The sequence below is a fragment of the Episyrphus balteatus genome, chromosome 3 (genome assembly GCF_945859705.1).
Source record: "Episyrphus balteatus chromosome 3, idEpiBalt1.1, whole genome shotgun sequence".
NCBI lineage: Eukaryota > Metazoa > Arthropoda > Insecta > Diptera > Syrphidae > Episyrphus > Episyrphus balteatus.
In genome coordinates, this window is record NC_079136.1 from 66,165,385 (window position 1) to 66,178,262 (window position 12,878).

General features: G+C 29.8%; 1 protein-coding gene across 2 annotated transcripts in view; it reads right to left on the bottom strand.

Moving 5' to 3' along the window:
• Positions 1-12,878, bottom strand: part of LOC129915457 (octopamine receptor Oamb) — a 166,964-nt gene that overhangs the window by 84,895 nt on the left and 69,191 nt on the right. For both annotated transcript variants that reach the window (XM_055995005.1, XM_055995006.1), the window contains exon 2: positions 839-978. The gene's annotated coding sequence lies outside the window, so the exon portion shown is untranslated. The remainder of the gene's footprint in view (positions 1-838; positions 979-12,878) is intronic.

Genomic DNA, 12,878 nt, shown 5'->3' on the forward strand with positions numbered 1-12,878 from the left:
AAAAACCCCTCTGTAGAGTCGCCAAATTATGCTACATACCAAGTTTGATATCAATCGGTCCATTCGTTTAGGCTGTAGCTTCGTTTACAGACAGACAGACTGACAGACGGACAGACAGACGGACTTCCGGGACTTTTTTTTGGCATTCTGTACCATCGTAATTTCATGGAAAAATGCTATCTCAACTTTTTTTTTGTACGAATGCATAACTTGATATATAGTACCTATATCGCAAGTAAAATGTAGTTAGAATCAGTTTTCGTCTTATTCCCAAAAACTGAAAACATCTTTGTAATATTATTTTTTATTTTCATTTTGAACTTTTATTTTACGAATCTTCAATTTATTCTATTCACCAAATTTTATGATATTTAACCACACTAAAAATTACGTTCAACAGAATTATATTTTGTTTAAGTCTATTTTAAAAACCTCAAATAAATCATTAAATTGAAACCCCATCCATTAATATGAAAATCTATCATTAATAAATAATGGTTCTTGGAGGCAGAGATAATGGAATGAATTCTTAGAACTGAATGCTTTTGTGCTGAGGAAAATTACAAAAAAAAAAAACTTTTCTTTTTATTTTACACTTTGTATAAACTTTGCATAAATAAAATGATTGATTTGCTTGCTGTTGCTTTCAAAACAAAAGTTGGAATTTCAACCCTTTTTATTGTGTAAAATTGAATAAATTATGAATTAACATTAAATTTCTAAAGGGTTTGATTGATAAATATGATTTTAAAAGAAAAACTAATTGTTAGGTTTTTTCTTCTTTTGAGTATTAAAATATTTGTGTTTTTTATTTAAAAAAAAAACTAGAAAAACTTACCAACAGGACTTCGCAAGGCGATAGAAACCGTATGAGTTTATTTTTATCCATTTTGATTTTTAAGATTTATTTTCAGCTGAGCCATTCAAAAAAGCGAGGCATTACCAAGTAAGTTTTCTTCTGAGGTTTCTATTAAATATCTGAAATTGAAATAAAAATATTGTTTTCAAAATATATCAACACATAGCAAATGTTTATGAACAAAATTATGCAATGAAATGAAAAATGTAAAAAATGATAGTCTTGTTGTCGTTGGACATATTTATTGCTCTAAATATGAAATTATATGTCGGTTTAAGGAAAGTTATGAATTTTTAAAATCTTTGGATTTTGACCACAAACTAACATTTAGCTGAAAACTGGTTCGTTCTTAGTGCCATATTCACAATAATACGAGTAAATAATGAACAAAAATCACAACATTATGAGTTGCCTAACGATTTTTTTAAATAGTACCTACCTATTCGTATTTTTTAGTTTTGAAATCTATTAAACATGATCCCATGCTAAATCTTACTTAGGTATAGAATTTTGTGTGAAAAATTGAATTTGCAAATCTTTTATTCTTAATGCATTTAAAAAAAAAATAATAAAAATATTTATTTGAACTTTGTCAAAAATTTGACTATAGAATTTTGGACAGCCACCAACACCGTAAAAATTAACCGAATTTTAAAGAAACCACGGTGGTCTCTTTATAATGGAGTTTCGGTCAAAAGATTCAGAAATGCCCTTAAAAGACTTCTTCTTCCTTTTTTCTCGGCGCTGTTATGATCTCGATGTCGAGGGGATCATAACCTTCCCACGTTACTGCTTCACACTAGTGATCCGCCTGTGGGGTTCGCCGGGTTGACCTCAGAAATCGGCGGCAAGCCTCCCGGTTTTGTATTGTTCCGTTTCTGAGGCCAACTGAATGCTGGTGTTTTTGCATTTGCTTGTACCAGGAGTTTTTAGGCCTACCTTTCTTTTTATTTCGTGTTGGAACGTTATATGATATTGCTTTTTTGACGGGGTTCTCAGGATCTCTCCTTTGAACATGGCAATACCAACTGAGTCGGTCGTGTTCAATTTTTTGGGAGATGGTATTTTTAACATGAAGGCTTCCTCGGATCTTCGTACTTCTAATTCTATCAAGCTTTGTTACTCCTGCTGTCATGCGAAGCATCTTCATCTCAGCTGCCGTTAACTTACTCTCATACTTTTTGTACATTGTCCAACATTGTGAACCGTATGTGAGTGCTGGACGCACAACTGCGGTGTAGAGCCTTCCTTTCAGCTTAGGGGGCATTTTTCGATCACAGAAGATAGCAGAATTTTCCCGCCACTTCATCCACCCTACGCTTACGCGATGATTGATATCGTCATCACAAGTACCTTCGTTATTTATCATAGACCCCAGATATTTAAACTTTTCACACTTGGGAAGCACTACACCATTCAAATAAATGTCAGGAATAGGCCTGTGTGGATCAGAAAATGGGCAGCATAGGTATTCTGTCTTTTTCGCGCTTATGCGGTACCCACTACCTTCTAGAACATCCACCCATACATCAAGTGCTCGTTGCAGGGATATCGGGTCTTCACTTATGATGGCTCCATCGTCAGCAAAGAATAACTGATGCACTTTTGGGTCCGTCACTTTGCCTTGAAGCAGGTAATCAAGAACGGTAATGCCCTTAAAAGACTATCGTCTGAAACTTTGAACTTAGGTATATCATATCAATGCCGTAAAAAGAATCGATTTTCAGTCAAAATATGGCGATAACTTTGTACTGATAAAATATCACAGTTATTCACCGTTTAAGCAAAGTTTCGGCAAAGAGTCAAAAATTTTTGTTTGAAACTTTGCACTTCGGCACCTTTGTAAAACTGACCCAAAAAAAAACATAACGACAATCGCTTCATTTCAACAAGTAAAACTGAGCCGATTTTCGAAAAAGTGCAGCATTCGTCTGAACAAATTCTTTGACACAGAGTTTATTTTTTATTTTTTACTAACCGTTTTAATGGAATTTTTGCAAAATATTTCGTCTGAATGGACCAATTTAAATAAAAAGATACAGGTCTGAGGTCAATAAAGTTTACAGATACTAATATGTTAATAACTTAAAGGTGAAAATTTTTGTGCTTTCAAACATTTTCCATATCATATTAATTTACAGGTAAAACAGGCATTTATACTCAACTTTTAAGATGTTCTAAACGTCTAAAGAATTTACTTCATCTTTGGAAAAAAAAAAAAAAACACCCTTTCATTCAAAATTATCTTATGAAGTTTTCCATTCCACATGTAACGTCAATATATTACCAAATTTCACTAGCCAATCAATTTCTTTTCAAGAAAAAAAAAAAACACACACACCATTCTAACGACGATATTCTTAGACACTTTAGATTCTTCCTTCCAATTTTTTAAGGCTGGTTAGATTTTTTGGTTTCTGTTGTAAATAAAACATGTTTGCCAATTCATTGGTGTAGTATTATTGTACTAATTCTGAATTTAATTTTTTTCTTACAAAAAAACACCCTTTCACTCAAGATATATTTGCATACTTCTTAGATTCTTAGTTCTTTATGATCATCGAAACTTGTTCAACAAGTTGAAAAAAACAAACAAATTTTTTGTCCAGCTGTTATGAATCCTTTAAACACACAACTCAGTCTAAAAAAAACACCCTTTTACCAAAAATATTTTTAAATTGCGTGCTTTGTCCCTGTTTGCATCTAAAACTTCCATTCCGAATTTCATCATTGTTCTGCAAATGGATTTCGGTTATGCACGAGTATTTGACCGGTTGTAGTCAGTTAACAAGCACCTTGCGTTAAATCGGCCATAACTTTATTTAGAACAATACTTGATTTTGATTATAGATTCAGCATCAAAAAATAACTCGAAAACATTCTGTCTTCACCACCTTCCTCTCTCCTGCGAAAAAAACACACTTCCGCTAAATTTTATTTATAGACTCTTTTAATCCTTGATTCTTATTCCATAACCAAACTTTTGCCAATTTTCATGAAGGTAACAATTATTTTTATTTATTGATTTTTTTTTAAACTATTTTACCTGTATTATTTAATAATAATAATAATAACACTCTAAATTCTGAATGTACTTCTAAAATAAAAGGTATTACTTATCACGTTAAAATAAGAAATCAATCAGAGCACGTGTCATTGTGAATCTTAAATTTAATAATAAATTTTGTATTAGTCGTCTATATGTGCATTTGGTTTTGCTTTGCAAAAATCCACAACCAAATAAGTAAATCGAAACTAACTACCGTACAAAATTTTCCTTTTATGCAAAAAGAATTCCATTCTGCGTCATTTTGTAGACATTTTAATCTTCCAATAAAATGTGATTCTAGATTCTTTTCTTCATAGAAAATTATAAAGTCTACCAACTTGGTTGTATGGACTTGCGTGATAAAAAGTCAAAAAAAAAAAATTATTAGAAATACAAAAACCTGTAAAACAGGTATAAGGAAAAATGTACAAAATTTTATCAAAATCGATTAAGTAGTTTTGAATTTTTTGTTTTTGACAACAATCAAGTGACATTAGTTTTTATTCATAACCTCTTTTTTTATTTTTTCACACAAAGCCAATACTTAAACCTTACGTCCAAGCAAATAACGTCATCGTTATGACCTGCATTGAACTTGTCGCAATTCCTAAAATAGCACGTCCGAGTTGCGTATTTGACAAACAAGTGGTTTTCCCATCCAAAGTATATAGCTTTGTTGTAGTAGATTGGTTCGCCTCAATTTATTATTCCGTCGATAGGTACAGAACTTTACTGCTTCTTTTATTATTTATTTATTATTTTTAAAGTTGGAACTTGAAATATTTATCTTCCAAAAAATAAAATAAAAAAAACTTAACACTTATTAATCTTATGGGATTTACCTACGTTATCTTTGTATTTGTAAAATGCGAATATGTGTTAGTCGTTTTGTCATTTTTTCTGTCTCAAAACTGTCATTTTGTTTGAGAAATTGAATAAATTTCCCTCCTTTGTCGTATGTATATTATTTTATATACCAAGTCGAGTATGAATTAATAAAAAGCACATTAATATAATTGTTGGCTTTGGCCTGGCTTTTAGAATTGCGAAAAAGTATCGGCATCTGTGTGCTGTGTCAATGTGTCTATTACAACTTTTGACTGACATTTGATTGGTCGGTAAAAGTTGAACTTGTTTGTATTTATTACTTTGTTTTTTATCTGAGTTTATATATATTTTAATACAAAATTGTGTGTTTTTGTTTAGATGTTTTAGTTAGTTGGAAACTTTTTAGACCTTTTTGGTACTTTAAGACTTTAACTATGACTTGACTATCCCTTAGATTCTTCGAACATACAAATTTGCTAAACACGCAAATAAGAATATAAATAAAATATTATTGGTTTCATGCGGTTCCATGGTCACAAATACATCCCGTGGAAGTAAAAGTTATAACCAATTAAGATGAAATTTAGCTTTGCGAAAGAAAATTCTACCGAAATGGTAAAAATTTGTGGGAAGAAGTTTTCACCGAACTGGCGGACGACATAAATTCCACAAATGCAAACCACCGGATTTATTATTTTATTATTATATTTTTCACTTCCTGAAACTTGGCTGTTATATAGGTAGGGTAATTTAATTTTGTAAGGTGGGTCCATTCGTGGAAGAAGCTGAAAGTTGTCTGTATAGAAAGGAGCAAAAATAGTGTCCTGTTGAATTATTTTCAACAAAAAAAAAATCATGTTACTAAAGGTCTTCTCCAAATTTATTTTAAGAATTGGAAACAAAAATTCAGTGGCTGTTGAAACTAGTCGTTTAAATTTTACACTGATGAAATTCGACATAAAGGTTTTAAATAAAGCAGGGACAAAGGATTTAAAAAGTTTTTTAAAATATTTTTGGTGAAAGGGTGTTTTTTTCATGGGTTGAGTTATGTGTGAGAAAGGTATTATAACTGCTGACTTATATTTTATTAATTTTTAAAACTTGGTGAAATAGTTTTGTTTGGTATAAAAATTAATAATCTATAAAGTGCACAAAATTATCTTGAGTGAAAGGGTGTTTTTTATTTTTAAGAAATGATGAAATTCGGAATTTGTACCACAAAAACTGGGAAAAAATTGCTACACCAATGAAAATTGGTAAAAATGTTTAATTTATACAAATATTTTTGGTCAAAGGGTGTTTTTTTTTTGGAAATAGAGGAAATCTGCGATAAGTTCGATAAAGTCAATGTTATAAAAGGTACCCTAACGAAATTTATTAAAAATGTTGTCATTCAGCTATAACTTTTTTTTGGGGAATCGTATTAACTTTATTTTTATGTCATTAGATTAAGCATAAAAAAATAACTTAAAAATATGTGTCATATGATAATATTCCACACAAAAGTTTTTTCACTATATTTTTGACCTTCACCCCCTCCCTCTTGTCCGCGAAAAAACACCATTCCATTCAACTTTTTTTTATAGACTTTTTTATAATTGGTTCACACAATCAGTGAAAGTCATGAACTCGTTGTAGATTTAAAAATCTGTCGGTCAAGAGGGCTTTGGGTACTTACCATTCTCCTCGCAATATAGTGGTGCATTTGGCCATATGGCCTGTAAAATCAATTGAAATTTAGGAAAGTGAAGCATATTGAAATACGAAAAAAGCTTCTAATTTTTATTTTTTCAAAATGTTCCAAAATGGCGGACAGAATTAGTTTTTACTTTTTATAGAAAAAAAAGTAAGCCATAAACAGTTCAAAAATTAGAACAAAATTTTGCATCATTAATATTATTTGATGGCACAACTAACCCTAACTTAGGAAAATCTAATAAACAGATCATTTAAGCTTGAAGAATTTAATGATTTTCTGATCACTGTGGTGTATACGTAACATTTTTTTTTGTAGAAAAACTAAAACAACTTTTTTCTTCTTCTATCTTTTCAAAATTTCTCTATTTTCAGTTTTTATGTAATTCTTTCCAGCTTGTACAGCGGGAATCTTTGCTTGAGCGGTAACCGATCTTTTGGCTTGCATTTCGTGCTGCTTTGTTTATCATTAGACGCTACCTTGTCTCGATTAGAAGCTTTATTCTGGGACCTTGGCAAAGATTCCACCGATAGCTTTGATATCAAAAAAATTTTAAGACAGGTGAAGCGAAATATTGTCAACATTTCCAATTTTTAATTACTATCTCGCAATCGGAATTTAGTTATCCTTCAACCAAATAGTCTTCATATGAAACTAGCTCACTTGTCTGAAAGGGGTTAACCAATTGTAAGAGATAGTGACTGTTCCATTAAATATAATTTTGATCAAAAATCAACAAATTGCTTATATTTTTAGCTTCAACAAATTACTATTTCCAATAAATCGATATCCTTCGAACAATAACTTTCTATGCTACATGTCAAAAGCAATTTGCAAAATTATCTAAAACCCGGGACAAGAAATATCTATCAGTGATTTATAGTTATTTGTCAAAGTCACTTATCTTCAAATATAATATTTTTGTTTGTTTATTGTTTTTTTATTTAAAAAAAAAAAACATAGGTAATTTGAATTAATATTGTGTCATATACAATAGATTATATTGAATGTGTCTGTTAATTTTCAAACTATTTTTACCATTTTTTTTTTTTTGTTTTTACCCTCCATTATTTGATTAATCTATCTTTGAAAAAAAAAATCTAGACACGCTTAAAAGTATATGTAGTAATAATTGATATGTCAATAGAAACTATACACACAACCATGGTCAGGTTGTTTTTAGTTGACATTTACTGAACATACAATAGAATATTGTATTTATAAACTTGCAGAACAGTGTGAGGAACAAAATGACCTCCATGTGCAGTAGATAGTTTTTGTTTGATGTAAACCAACAGCTAAAATTATCGAAGTTAATGATATGTAGATAAAACTCATTTGGGTATAATATTTTTGTGGAAGGTTCTTTGTTTTTTTTTATTTTTACTGCTTTATTAACATTAGTCTACTTCTCATGCAAGGACCTTTTGTATGATTTCTATTCTAAGAATCCAGGATTCATGTACGTGTGAAGCATACCTTACAGAATGATTTCATGTGAAAATGTTGTCTTTTTCGGATAAAGTAAATCACAACAAAAACATTACTGTTAAAAAAAGAGCCAAGTTCTCCTATGTTGAAATTATCCTGGCACAAAAAGTACTAAGATGTAAAAGTGTACCAAGTTCTAAAGTTTGGGTTCAAATTCGTATCATTAAAATTTTGATTGTTCTCTTGACAATTTTTCTTAATTATCGATTTTTAAAGTTATTTCATTTTTATTTTATTTCTTTTTTTAACAGTAATGTTTTTGTTGTGATTTCACTACTTTTTGCAAGATATGCCTGTAGAATATAAAATCTCTATATTTGATGAAAATTAAGTGAAAATGGGTGGTTGCCACGCCCCCTGTCTGAAATTCTCAAACTTTAAATTTTTTCCTTTGTGTAAACTACCAGCTCTACCATTCTACCAAATTTCAAGATACTCCGATAAAATCAGAAGGGCTCTAAAATATTTAATGAAAATTCAGCGGAAATGGGCGGTTGCCACGCCCCCTGGCTAAAATTCTCAAATTAAAAATTTTTACCTTTGTATAAACTACCAGCTCTACCATTCTACCAAATTTCAAGATTCTACGACAATCAGAAGTGCTCTATAATAATTTATGAAAACTCAGCGGAAATGGGCGGTTGCCACGCCCCCTGGCTGAAATTCTCAAGTTTTAAATTTTTCCTTTGTATGAACTACCAGCTCTACTATTCTACCAAATTTCAAGATTCTACGATAATCAGAAGTGCTCTATAATATATGATGAAAATTCTGCGGAAATGGGCGGATGCCACGCCCCCTGAATTGAAAATCTCAAATTTTCGATTTTGTCCTTTGTATACACCACAAGTCCTATCACCGTGTAAAATTTCAAGTTTCTACGATATCGGGAAGTTCTCCATAATCTTTGGTGTGGAAGTTAGAGGGGGGTCGAAAATGGCCTGAGTTGTTTCCTGTAAATAAGGGTGTAGTGCCAAAGTTGCTAGAGAACTTGGCTGGGCACTACCGTGCCCCTTGATAAATTTCTTGACTTTTTGCTAGATTGACATTTTATTTACATAGGCTCCCGATTCTGTAGAACCGAAAAATCATGAAAAAAAGATGTATGTTCCTTAGTAACTTTTAAATTACTAAACTTGATTCGACAAATGAGATATTTTTAGAAGCGTCTTATTTGTTCGCTTATTATAGGCTATGTAGCGTTTTGTAATATGGCGCCGTCTAGAAGAAACAAATATTAAAAATAACCGGGTTTAAGTTTTTGAACTTATTTTTTTTTTTGTTTTAAATTATGTTAGGTTTATAAAGTATTTGTTGAGCCACTGTACTATAAAAATAAATTTTTAGTTCAAAGCCTATAGACATTAAATGAGCACTATGATCTCAAAGATACCGCTTTTTTTTCAAACTATGTTAAGTAGCTTAGAAGTTATGAGAATGCATGCACACACCTTTTGACGTGATAACGTCTTATAAATCGATGAACCATGGCAGAATCCACGAAAAAGTGATGCCATTTTCTCCCGTTCCACCTGAAATTTTTAGCAGTTCGGCAAAAATTTCAATTAAAAATTAAAAATAAACTATTGGATATCGGTATAAAAATCTTCTATAGCTTATTTTTGAAAGATAATAACCTATTAATGAAGGATTTTAAAAAATTCACTCATTTAATAGGGTAAAACAAAATTGCAAAAAAGTGGCTATTTTCTAAACGCGACGTTGTAAAAACTTGAATTTTTTTAATCTATAGATAAATTTATTGTAAGGCTAACAAATGTATTAAAAAAAAACCAAGTTATAAAATGTTGTTTTTAATTTTTTTTGTAAAAAATATCGTAAAAATATGACTGAAGTATCATATACAAGGTGAAATAATACGCTTTCAGATGATATAAAATTTATTATAGGTTGTCATATAAAAAAATGGATGTGATGGTGTAAGAAGACAAAAAGAGATTGATTTTTTTTCATGAAAATTGATTGGGTTCAAAAAATTCTAGCTGTTTTTGTAGATGTCGTGCAGACATGGTTGATATAAATATTTTGAGCTGAAATAACAGGCTTTCAGATGATATTAAACTTATTTATTTAAAAAGTTTGAGTTTTCAATACATTTTAAATTATTAGTCAAATTTGTATACCTTTTACGCATTGTAAAAATTAAAATATGGCTTTATTCTTTAGAAGAAATATTTAACTTTTTAGTGGTGTAATTTTTTTATAAACTTTTTATGTAAAAAATGGATAGGTATACATAATGAGAAAAGAAAAAAAGGTATATTTTTTTTAGTTTTTTCTTGTATTGTAAATTATGATTGGATTCAAAAAGTTATTCCGTTTTTCTACAAAAGCACAGAACCTGTTTTCTTATGACGTTATCACGTAGAATTATCGTCCGTAAACCGAACTTCCCAGAACCACTTTTTTTTTTAATTGATTTGCTTTGTTCTCTCATAACTTTTAAACTACTTATTGTTATTCGACAAACGAGATATGGTTTAAATCATGTTGCTTGTCCGCTAATTTTATAGAATATACATTGTTTTCGGAAACAAAGTTTAAGTAGTCTTTTGATGAGTACGTTTTGATATTCAAAACTGACTAAAACCAGTTTTTCCGTTCTACAAGATCCTTAAATTTGCATTAATTTTTACAAAATGGTTTTATTTAAGAACTATTCTAACCTTTAACCTTCCACTCCCGAAAAATAATGATGAACTTCTCAAAACACTTTAGATATAATTTTAAGCTCAAAGTGCAAATTGAGTACCAAATTTAATTGAATTAATAAAAAAAAAAAAAAACATTTTACTCTTTGTGTGTGAGTGTTCCCAAAGGGGTTGTGAGCCGCCTCCAGCTACCACAACAATATAATGAATTCATAAACCAAAATTCCAAAGAACCATTTTAATAAGCCTCATCTTAACTATAATAGATCCTTTAAAATTTGAATAACGAAATTATGTAAATTAGTTGTAATTGAGTTACGAGAGCAGACCTAAGTTCACGCCACCTCATAATTTGTCTTCTTCTTTTTTTTTTTTGGTTCGTTTTTTTTTTTTGTGTATTAAAGTTGTAACAATTTATACTGTCTTGAGGTACACGTTTATACATAAAGTGGTTTTCGAAGAAATTACGGCGATACCATAATATAAGAGTAAGTACCTTATACACATTTATACATAAAGGAATGTACCTTATATCGTTTTGACTGTAAAAAGAACATGCTGAGCACAACTTCAAAAGGTTTGAATCTCAATTAATCAATGTTAATGGTTTTTTTTTCTGTTTTTTTTTTTTGTTTTTGTTTTATTAAGATGAAAAAGAACAAAAAATAAATCGATAAGGAACCGCCTTTGCGTGACTCTTTTCAACATCTTGTCTTCACACCTAGTAGGTTTTTTTTTATTTATATTTTTTGTCTAATTTAAGAACATGCAAGACAGAATTGCTAAATGCTAACATGTCAAAGCCTAAAGGATTCCTTGTTTGACAATAAAGTAAATTTTCTTTTTAAAGGATATTGAAAGCTATATATAAAAGACAGAATGAAAGAAAGAGAGAGGGAGAATTGTTAATTTTTTTTTTAACTTTTCGTGCGTCGTCGTCGTGTAGTCGTGTATTGCAATAACTTTTTTTTTTTTTTTTCTTGCGAAATAAATGACAAGTTCCATTCTTTGCGACTTTTAGACAGAATGACTAATAATAAATGAATGTTTTACATGAAGAACGTTTGATAGTTACTCATGACATTTTATGGTTCAAGATATATGTATTAGGGTGGTCGTTATTTTCCAAAAATTGGAATTTCTATGCTCCCAAGGGCTTATATGGTTGGAAATAAATAAAAAAAAATATTCCCCAAGTTTCAAGTCTCTAAATTAATTTTAACCCGTGCCGAAAAGCGGTTGAAGTTTCTTATGGGAATAACATGGGGTTTTTGACATTGTCCCATCAAATTTAAATTCCAGCCAACCTATTTGTTCTAAAAATCTGAAACTTGGCAGACTTATACCTTATAGTTGTAGCAATCATGTGGATTTTTTTTCAGATTTTTAACTATTATAGTTTCGGAGATTGAGCTCGGTAAAGAAAACTATTTTTTTCAGACTTTTTTCATTAAAAAAAAAAAAAAAAAAACAAAAATAATAAATTCCTTATTCGTTTATGAGTAATTCCATGTGAAAAGAATATAGGAAAAATACATATGTCATAAAATCTTGTTGTGTCATTTTTTAACGGTTCCTTAGCTCAAAATATGAACTTCTGTATATAAAAAATCCCCCAAAAAAATTAGCAAGTGAGTAGAATGAATTAATTCCCTAAGTCACTCAATTTGAGAGTGATCACTGTACAGAACATTCAAGGACACATTTAAAAACTTCATTCAATTCTCTACTCGTTTAAATTTAAGATAAACCAAGGAAAAATTAAATGTTAAAAAAAAAATAAAATTTTGAAAAAAAGCTTTTTATACCATTTTTGGATACTTTTCCTAATTTTGAAAATTTTTTGTTTTTCCTTGGCTTATCTTAAATTTAAACGATATTTTTCAATAAAATTATCAAATAAACTCAAAAGAATTTGATTTTGCTCATAAAAAAGTTACAAGAAGTATGAAAATTGAATGAAGTTTTTAAATGTGTCCTTGAATGTTCTGTACAGTGATCCGTTATTGAGATATTGATAGTCAAAGTCTAAAGTATGGGTTTTGGTTTGATGACTGATATTGCAGTCTAAAAAAAATCGTAGAAGTTTGAAACAAAATGAATCTTAAAGCCAAATAAATAGCCTTTCTAAAAATAATAATCATTTTATCATTTTTCCCACTTTCTTAGGAGAACAGTAAAAACGAAAAAAAATTGGAAAATGTTGGTTTTTGAACATTTCCAACAGTTTAGCTATTTTACCGTTAGAAAGAAAATATGTTAACATTTAATCCTAAAACTATT